At 40.4% G+C, this 10535-nt stretch overlaps 1 long non-coding RNA gene across 1 annotated transcript; it reads right to left on the minus strand.

Annotated features, from left to right (window-relative positions):
• Positions 1-515: 515 nt before the first annotated feature.
• On the minus strand, positions 516-10302 carry LOC148109373 (uncharacterized). The gene is made up of 5 exons (XR_015725866.1): positions 10169-10302; positions 7362-7436; positions 5618-5744; positions 3878-4008; positions 516-2487 (listed from the first exon to the last, which is right to left on the minus strand). It is a non-coding gene; the product is annotated as an uncharacterized LOC148109373 (long non-coding RNA).
• Positions 10303-10535: the final 233 nt, after the last annotated feature.

A 10535-nucleotide genomic window follows, 5' to 3' on the forward strand; every position in this document is an offset into this window, starting at 1 on the left:
CAGAAAGATTGGAGCCTTACCCAATATTCCCAAGAAGGTTTTTCTGTGGGGTTGGGTGTGAGGACTTGCGCTGTGACCTGTGACTCTGCTGACACTTAGCTGCCATGGTCTCTCTTACTTCCTGGGACAGAATTCTTATTTTTCCACTGCTGTCTCCCATCCTGGGTTTCACCCCTTCTTGATTCCCCCAAAGCACAGCTAAAGTAAGACTCTTGCATGAAGTAGATTTTCCCGAGGGTTTTGGGGTCATGCAAGGTAATTACCTTGCAGAACTTCGAGGTCTGAAGGAACTGTCCTTACAAGACTGCCCTTACTTCTAACACCAGCCGTAAGTTCAGGGGCTTCCCCAAACTGCACTCAGGTTGGATAATTTGCTAGAAGGAGTCACAGAACTCACTGAAAACTATACTCATGGTTTATTACAGGGAGAGGATACAAGTTAACATTAACCAAAGAAAGAGACATGTAGGGCCCAGCCAAGAAGAGGTCCAGTTATGGAGCTTCCAGTTGTCCTTCCCTCTTGGGGTCTGGGTGGCATTACCTCCTCCCGATCATAATGTGTAACAGTGTTCAAATATTGCTGACCAGGAAAGCTCACTAGTCTTTGGTGTCCAGAATTCTTTTAGGTGCTTGGTCGCACAATGCCTGTGTGACTGACCTTTAGTGTCCAGACCCTCTTGGAGGTTCAGGCTAACACCTTTAATCTCCAGTTTCTTTGGACATGGGGATTTACACAACATGGCCCTCCATTGTAAGTCCCGGTGTTAGACCAGTCAGTGGCCAAAGGCTTCAGGCAAACAAACAAAGGTATTCTGTCATGTAAGACAATCCAAGGGCCTATAGATCACCTCCAAGTAGCCAAGGGGCAAAAGACTACTAATGGGAAACTTCTAGACACTTATTGGTCATTCTTAACCTCACTGACTGGGCCATACCCCTTTTCTATTTTTTTTTTTTTTTTTTAGTTTCTTTCTTTAGACTCTCTTAATCTCTCCCTTTTACCTAATTTCTGGTTGCATATGCTTTCTTTGTCAGGCTGCTCTTAGAAATGCAAAATTCTCACTTGACTATGCAGAGCAATTCATCTTTCTTGGACTTGCCCTAGAACAACCAGATTGAGGCCAGGAGGCCTCCCTTTTCTTGTCTTAAAGGCCCATCAAAACCCCTAAGGTATTTTCCTCAGTTAAAGAACCATCTGTTCCTAACCCATGTCACTCCTTCAAAAGGCAAAATCTGAATGAGAGTAACCATCAACCATAGATTTCTATACCTAGTGAAACTATTTGCGTGAAGGAAGGTAAAATAAAGACAGTTTCAAACAAAAGCTGAAAGACTTCCATTATCAAAAGTCCCTTACTAGAGGAACTTTTTGAGATTATACTACAGAAAGAAGAGAAATGGTCCCAGAAGGAACATCTGAGATACGTGAGAAAAGTCGAGTGAACAAATAAACAACAAACAAAAGGATGAATATGTGGGCAAATATTTTTAAAATTGTAGCTGCAATTGTTGTTTGTTTAAAATAAGGATTTTTTCCCCCACTGCATGTGCTTCTTTTATGATTATATTGCTTTTATAACCATTGGTGACCTTTCTTGTTATTACCTCACAGAGTAAGTCACTTTTCCTTTAGAAACATTTTCAAAGAATCCAACCCTTTTACTTTAGTTATCAAATCAAGTGTTTCTTATTTTTCAACTAAGAAGAGTAACACGTCATTTATGGATTTCATAGCAATGAAAGAATGGTACAAATCAGAGATTATTAATGTTGCACAGAAATGAGTTCTAAAATCCCTGTCCAACTGGGACATTCTGTTAAATATTTCTAGTCAGTAGTTCCTAGTGTAACTGCTTAAATTTTAAGTTCAAGAGAACTAGTATGGATGGTAAACTTCTCTACATAGTGTAGTTTCATTTTGTTTGTTTAGTTTAATTTAGTGTAAAGGAACAAACAAGAAGCACAGAGATCAGGCTCTATGTAGAATTCAGTGTTTTAGAGCCAGAAGGACACTCAGAGCTTTTCTGTTCCAGGTAGAAAAAAATAGAGAATCAGGAAAGTACAGCAGAGAAGTTGTGATCTGACATAGAGATGGGGCCATTCTAGAGCTCTGAAGGGCAGAGGACTGCAGAGCATTGCAAACTGGCAGAGCTGACCTGTGCTTCCCCAATGGGTTTTTCTTGCACTGGGGAATTTTGGGAAGCCTCTTGCATTTCAGTGCACGTTGCTCACCGCTGCCAGTGACAGTTGTGCAGCTTCTTCATTCCCATTATAATACTTTGTTCCTCCAGGAAGTTTTGTGGTCAGGTAACCATCATATCTGGACAAAAGCATTTGGGAAAATTTGAAGCCAGTACAAATTCACTCAAGGTTGTTGTTGTTTTTAAACAAGTTGTCAGCCTTGCAAGTGTATGGATCGGTCTCCAAAGCTTGTACTCTGTGACAGCTCTTTCTTGACAGGTTAGCAATGGAGAGACAAAGTCCAAACTGTAGGAAGGAAGAGTGACAGGGGTGTTGAGAGGTTGAGGGGTGTGTGTGTGTGTGTGTGTGTGTGTATTGTGGGATGGGTGCGTTTTGTTGGAGAAAGATGACCACGTGTAGGAGAGAAGAGAATTGTTCCCACAGTTTTATATTTCAAAGCGATTTCAAAATCTCTGTGTAGACATTTTCTTGTGCTGCGCATGATCATACCTGGGAAAAACCTGAAAAAGTTGAATGCCTTAGACCTCCAAATTTCATTTTCTCCAAGAGAATGCCTGTTTGGCTATGATAAGCAACCTCTGGGTGTGCAGAAATGTGGATGAATATCTTTCTTCCCTTGGGGCTGGAACTTGCCCTGAGCATGGGCATATCTGCAGTTGTGGGTGAGTGGTGTAAGTTTTGTGCCAGTGTGGGAAACCTTCATGAATGACCCACTCGCTGTCATATCTAACATGTTCATATGGACTCTGTGCCTTTCTTCTAACTCAGCTGCTGTCAATTTGTCAGTTGTGGTATATCTATCTCTATATATCTATCTATATGCAGAGTCCTAGCTAGACCTGTCCACCTCTTCCTGGTAAGCTTTTTTTCTCTTTATTTCTTTTCTTTTCTTTCCTTGCTTATATATACAAATATTGAATCATATGTTATACATCTGAAACTAATATAACGTTTTATGTCAGTTATACCTAAATAAAAAATAAGAAAAATAAACGAAACTAAACATGGGTATATTGTAGAATAGCTTGCAAAATGGTGATTCCAAAGGAATTTCATGCTTTTTGAAGAATGTTTTTGACATATCTTTTAAGATTCCCAGGAGTATAAGTGGAAGGGTTTGTGAAGCTCTGTATTATGATATGTTATGGGTAGGTTTGGTTAAAGAAGGTTTTATAGGGAGAAAGTTTTTGTGGGCTAATACTGAATACATATATATTCAATATTTTCATATATATCAATATTTTATATATAAACATATATATATATATATATATATATATATATATATATATATATAAATAATTGCATACCCCCCAAATTTATATATTGAAGTGGTTACTCACCAGGCCTGTATATACATATTAAATTTTTCTGAGTTGTTATAGCAGCTGTTGCAATTGAAAATAATTCAGCAAACAGGATCATTTTCTGTGTAGTTTATGGGCTCGGGAACAGGCCAGGAGCATTGCAATTTGAGTTACCATTAGCCCACTCAGCCAGTCTCCACATGTCACAGGCTGGTAATTTGACCTACAGCTCCCTTGAAGTGAGTTTGCACTGAACACAGAAAGCTCTTTTTTTCTCCCTTTTTGCCAAACATTAAATGGACTTTTATGTGTGTCTTTTTTTTTCCCCTTACAAAATCATGATTTGATTCAACAAAAATATTACACACCTTCTTTCTGAGGGTTTCGTATCCTTTCCTTGGACTCACAGCTATACTTTTTCGGCAGCTGTCTGCCCTCCGTTCACCAGACAGCCTAAGTAGGTAAGACTGGGAGAGGCGGGCCTTGAATTTAGCGGTGCCTAAGAAAACACAGGCGGCAGTGAGAAAAATATCTTCCAATAACCTTTCTTTTCAAGACGCAGGAAGTCTGCTGCTTCTCAGTGCTCTTATCATTGCTGTGAGGTTTTGATTGTTTCCCATCTCTAGTGTGTGCTGGTTTTTAAGGCATATAAGAGCAGAAGCTGAAAGAGCCTCCTGTATTTAGAGAGCAGGACGTGTTCTCCCCAGGATGGAAGCAGCCCCACCTGGTCTTTCCTGGCCACCTCCCAGAGGCCAGGCCTGGGGGTATAGTATGTCTGATGATGGAGACAATTGGAGCCACATCGCAGTGGAAGCTGGCGCCATGTTTATTACATTGACTGATATGTAGATTGTGGTGGGTAGGGCAGAATGCTTGATGATACCATCAATTCACCACTCTGCAACAGGTAGCCTGCTTTCCAGCTACTTTGCATGATATCCAGACTTCCTGGCAGTAAGGCTTGGCGGTTCCCAGAGCCTGAGGCAGCACCACCGAGCTCAGTTGCTTCCATTTTTTAGTGATACCCTAACCAGTGATTGAAATATGTAAGATAATCGTGGCCACAGTGATGTGCTATTTTGGGTTACTGAAAATGGAAATTTGTTTTTTGCTGAAGACTGTTTATCAAACAGTTTAGTAACTTTTACATCAATAATACTCGGAGTCCTGTCTGTCTTATCGGCCAGTTGTACTATGAAGGAAAGATTAAATATAAAGTCTTCAGCATCACTGAAGTTCTTATAACATTGTAAGTTAAAATCCATAGAGATATCTAAACTTATTTGATCCAAGTTTTCGGAGTCCTAAAACCATTGTGGTTTACATGGTATCTGTTTATGATTGACACGAATTGTCACAAGTGTAAAAATCTTGAGTTGTGGGGTCTTGCAGTCCATCTGATAGACCATCTGCATGCAACAGAAATCTGTGTTTGTCTGGAGTGTTCAAGAGAAGGAAGGTGGGGGTTCAGATTTGGATGGGCGAAGTGCAAGGTTCAAACCATATACATGCTCTATTTCAAGGAGCAAATCCCAACCGTTGCAACCTGCTTCTAGTTTTTCAGAACAGAAATGGACTATGAAGGAGGCAAACCCAACAAAAAATTCAACCAAATATTGGATTATAACATTAATTTTTGTGACTATTTCTATTTGTGAGTGTGTGAGAGACATTCATCAGGTTCTGGGTCTGCAACAGGCAACACTTTGGCCTTGAACCCAGTTCTGTGGGATGATGTCCCCAGGAAGGCCCTGCTTCTTCCCTGACAGCCACCATTTGGGAAGTAAGCTACCTGGGAGCTTTATAGGTCTTGGAGGGCAGACTCAGTGATTCTGGCCTTGTTCATGCACTTACCAAGAGGAAGAGGATAGACTGGAGCCTCCCCCCACACTTTGTGCAATTCTGGGATAAAATATTTGAAAGGTCAAAAAGCCTTTAAAAGGGGGGGCATCCTCTGGTCTCCCTGTGGAGGATGAATAAATACTATTAAAATATTCCCATTTCTGGTAAATAAATCAATTCCCAAATACTTATAGAATGCTTTCCATGGTCAAAATCTTGATCCAAAATTGTTCATTAGAGCAACTTCATCTGCAGAGAGAACTCACCTACATCAAATGGCAAGGTTATAACCATGTACAAGGGCCAACTGCGTAGTCCGAACAGCAACACGCTAGTTTGCAGCTCATTGGTGGGGTTGTAGGTTGGGGGATGTCATCCAATCCAGACTCTATACTAAGAAATTAGGTAATTCAATGACAATAACATTTTTAGCTGCAGCTTAAGGGAAGTTTACAGCTTTAAAACAGGAAATGGAAAACAATAAGTAAGAAACTATAAAATAAATTGAGCACACAACTTTCTGTTACATTTTGTACCCAGTGATACATAGCTTTTACTTTAGGAAATGACAGGCTTATTTGGAGGGCCAGCAACTTCTGGAATCTCTCTCTTTTTTATTGAAACGCAAGTGGGGGCAGTGTTGGATACACTTCAGGCTTAGCTTTTTATTTCTTTGTAAATTTCAAATTGTGTCTTTAATGTGTGTCTAAAAGGATTTTTTCTTTTAATGTTTATAGGCCATCTTATGGCAAAATGAACCTTTGCTATAAATTAGAATCTGGGTATAAGTATTAGCCGCATTTTATTGAGTGATTACGGTGAGCCTGGTCCTGCATTAAGCACTAAAATGCATTAGTTTATTTAACTTATTTAACATTATGATGTAGGTATTATTATTATCCCCATTTTACAGATGAGAGAAAACTGAGTATGAGAAGTTATACAGATTGCCAACAAGCTACTAGCTACTAACAGTTTTTATACCAGGAACTCAGATCTGCCTGTCTCCAGAGCCTGAGATCTTAATCTATTCTGCTGACTTGAATTCAATATCATAAGCTTGAGAACCGTTGGGGAGCCATAAGCTGGTGTTTTAGGAGACATTGTTAGATGCGGTGTACATACGACAACCCCCTATTGTATTGCAGTTTCTTTTAAAATTTTTAAAAAACAAATATAAGAGGGGTCTCTGACCAATAGACTCAGATCTCCAAACTGGCTGAATTTGCCATGTGCTATTTCCCCAGCATTTGGGTTTTAATAAACAGCAAAGCTGGAATGACCACTCACTTCCCTGGGCTTCTAAGACTTTAATGTCCTCCTCCCATGGTTGAAGAGCTCTGAATTTCATCATTGGTGGCATGTGTTGTCTGAATGGAAAGGGTCCAGGTATAGTGGGAAGTTGATAGGACTTGTAGTCCAAAGGAGGTCAGGAATCCCAGTGACTCTACTCTGCCTTAAATCTCAGTTTTCTTACCTTTAATAGGAATGATATCAATACCTATGCAACTGAAGTATTAGCATTAAATTAGACAATACACGTAAATGAAATTTATGAGTTATTGTTTTTGGAGGCATTCAAGTTCTCCTCCACTGCTTGACAACATGTGGGCTGGTATTTACCATCTTCTGTTTCAAAACCTGTTAGAGTCACTTTTTTTCTGAGAGTACTCTATCTGATGGGATTTGGTTGGAAACAGATGGTGCACTCACACTGGGAAGAGTTTAATAAAGGAACTATTTACTAAGATGTGTGCTGGATTTAGGAAAAGCAGCAAGGGATGTTGCAGTACCCTAGTGGGAAGCCATTACCAATGCTAAGTCTGGAGGGACAAAGGGAGGGAGTGTTTACCAGAACCCAGAGTGTTTGGAGAGGGCCTTCTGACCAGAACTGTGGCCTTTGGTGGAGGGATGAAATCTATCCACAGAAACCTAGTTGGGAGATCCCGGGGAAAAAAGTTTTTCCTGACCTCGCTTTCTTCCCTCCCTTGATCTCCTGCAGATACTTACCACTGGCTGGATTAAAATGGAAGCCACGGGGGAAGGGAGCTCTTGATACAGCCCGCAGCTCACACAGGTTGGTTCCTGGGACAGAGAGCAGGTGGAGAAGAATGGAAAGTAGCTCTGGGTAAGTAGAAGGTATTGAGCATAGCCATGTGGCCTTCCAAATATATTAACCAATAATCTTTATCACTTTGGTCAGATTTGGCCTAGTCAACCCTAATTCAACATTATGTTGTCTTTGGTGGCTCTTCCTCCCCTTCTGTATTTTCTCTATTTCTAGAGACGTTCACTCTTCACCTCTAAGCTGTCTTGTGCTCTTTTGCTCCTCTGAGTCTTCTTGTTATGTGAAAAATTAATACAGGACATTAATTTGCACACTTAAATGTCTTATGCCTACATGTTACTTTAAAAATGCATACTGATTTTTACTCCTGTGATGGCTAAGTTTTCTACCAGATTGACTGCAGATGAAAAATACAAAGAACAGCTACCTGAAGGCACTTGAAAGTGAATAAATGCAAACAGATTATGGAGGGTAGTTGGCACTTGGATGAGAGGACAAGACAAGGAATTAATTCCTTGTTTATGGTTTTTAGCTGAAATATAGTCCACAGGCAATGTCTATAGTCTTTCTGGCCCAAAGAATTAGAGGAAAGAGATAGGGACACCTGGGTGGCACAGTCGGTTGAATGTCTGATTCTTGGTTTTGGTGTGGGTTGTGATCTCAGGGTCATGGGATTGAGTCCCAAGTCCGGCTCCATGCTTAGTGCAGAGTCTGCTTGGGACTCTCTCTCCCTTTCCCTATGCCCTTCCTCACTGCTTTTTCTCTCTCTCTCAAATAAATAAACAAATCTTTAAAAAAAATCATTTTGGGGTGCCTGGGTGGTTCAGTCAGTTAAGCATTCTGACTTCATCCCAGGTCATGATCTCAGGGTCCTGGAATTGAGCCCTGTGTCAGGCTCCCAGCACAGTGGAGAGTCTGCTTGTCCATCTGCTCCTCCCCCCAACTTGCTCTCTCTCTCTTTAATAAGTAAATAATCTTAAAAAAAAAAAAAGAGTTAGAGGAAAGAGTTGAGAGCAACCACAGCCATTGGAAAGTGAGGACAAACTCTCTACAGCAGACAGCTAGAGAGGGGAGCCCCAAATTCTATAAACTTCCCAAATTTCTGGTTAGCCCCTGAACCATAAATGTATGTGGCACACTACAGGCAACTCAGTAAAAGGTAAGTAAACTGAACTGAAATGTGAACTATTACCCAAACACAACAATACTTAAAAAAATTTTTTTGTAGTTTTGCCAAAGCAAAAATATCATACACTTCTGGGAGAAGTATAATAGAACCCAGAATCCTCCCCAAAAAACATTCACAGTGTCCAGGATACCATCCAGAGTTACTTGACATAAAAAGAGCAAGAATGGGGTTCTTGATATTTTTTAAAAGATTATTTATTTGAGAGAGAGAACGTGAGCTGGGGGGAGGGGCAAAGGAAGGAAAGAGCCTTAAGCAGACTCTGTGCTGAGTGTGGAGTCCGATGTGGGGTTTGATCTCACGACTCTGAAATCACAACCTGAGCTGAAACCAAGAGTCAGAGGCTTAACTGACTGCGCCACCCAGGCATCCTTGATATTTTTTTTAAAAAATATAATTCATGTAGATCAATCCTGAGGTAACTCAGATATTGGAATTAGCAGACATGGATTTTAAACCAACTATCATAACAGTAATTAGGGGAAAATTATATCTTTAAGGACTTGTGTTAGAAAAGAAGAACATTCCAGATTGATAATCTAAGGTACTACCTTAGAAATCTAGAAATATTAGAGCAAACTAAATTGCAGTTCAGTAGAAGGATGGAACTAATTAAGATAAAAACAAATAAAAAAAGAAAACAAGCATTAGAGAAACTATGTTAGTTATAAGAAATACACTTTAAATATACAGACACAGAGGTAAAGTTGATTCTTGAAAAGATCAAGAAAATTGATGGGGTGCCTGAATGGCTCAGTTGTTAAGAGTCTGCCTTTGGCTCAGGTCATGATCCCAGGGTCCTGGGATCGAGCCCTGCATCAGGCTCCCCGCTCAGCGGGAAGCCTGCTTCTCCCTCTCCTGCTCCCCCTGCTTGTGGTCCCTCTCTCGCTGTCTCTCTCTCTGTCAAATAAATAAATAAAATCTTAAAAAAAAAAAAAAAAGAAAGAAAGAAAATTGACAGACCTATAGCTAGACTGATCCAGAAAAAAGAGAACACAAATTACCAATATCAGGAGTGAAAAAGAGGATATAACTGCAGACGCCACAGAGATATAAGACAATACGCTGACTATTCTTTTTGCCTGCGATTCCAGGACACTAGGAGACCAACATGCCCTCAAAAGTCAGAACTTAGAGTTTAGTGGGACTCTTGCTGTGTGCTCTGGCAAGAATGTAACCCTTTTAGGGTCAAGACTCCATCTCTGCAGAGCCCAGAATTGTGGGGACAGGAAGTACCCACTTGGGTCATTGGAGGTACTGGCAAGTGGGGTCTCTCCTGTTAGTGCCCTGAAACACCAGAATGTTTTGGTTGTGAATATTTGGGTACAGGAATACTGTCATTGAGAACACCCTCCCAAAATTCCTTCCACAAATATGAGCAGTCTCTCTCATCGCTATGACCTGATTTCCATCTTTTTATTACCCTTGTCCATGTAACAAACCTCAAAGCAGACCCTTTGCTTAAAAAGTATCTCTTTACTCCTCTACCACTTCTGGAGGGGAAAAAGAAGTAGAGTGGGGGAAAGAACTAGGTTTACTTACAGAAATATAGTTAATGCTCACCATGTGCTTGCTCCTCTATATTTCCCAGTCTCTTTTGCAGTTAGTATCAGGCCATGTGATTAGTTCTCGTCAGTGGACTTTGAGTGGGTCTTCTGAGTTGATGCAGTTAAGAGCCAGTGTGCCTCCTCTATGGCATTCTATGGCACCCTTGCCCTGGTATGACAACCCTGGAGGCCACGTGTTAGAGATAGTGTAGCTGTAATATGAAGCTACCCAGCACATATCAACTGACCTTTATTGTGCTACGCCTCTAAGATTTCTTGTTTATTTGTTGTGGTAGCAAGTGCTAGTTACCTTGATTAATGAATATATTCTCTCCACACCTACAAATCAATAAAACACATTTTAAGACTCTAATTATAAGTGT

This window comes from Ursus americanus, chromosome 10 (assembly GCF_024610735.1).
Source record: "Ursus americanus isolate L20-20 chromosome 10, mUrsAme1.1.p, whole genome shotgun sequence".
NCBI lineage: Eukaryota > Metazoa > Chordata > Mammalia > Carnivora > Ursidae > Ursus > Ursus americanus.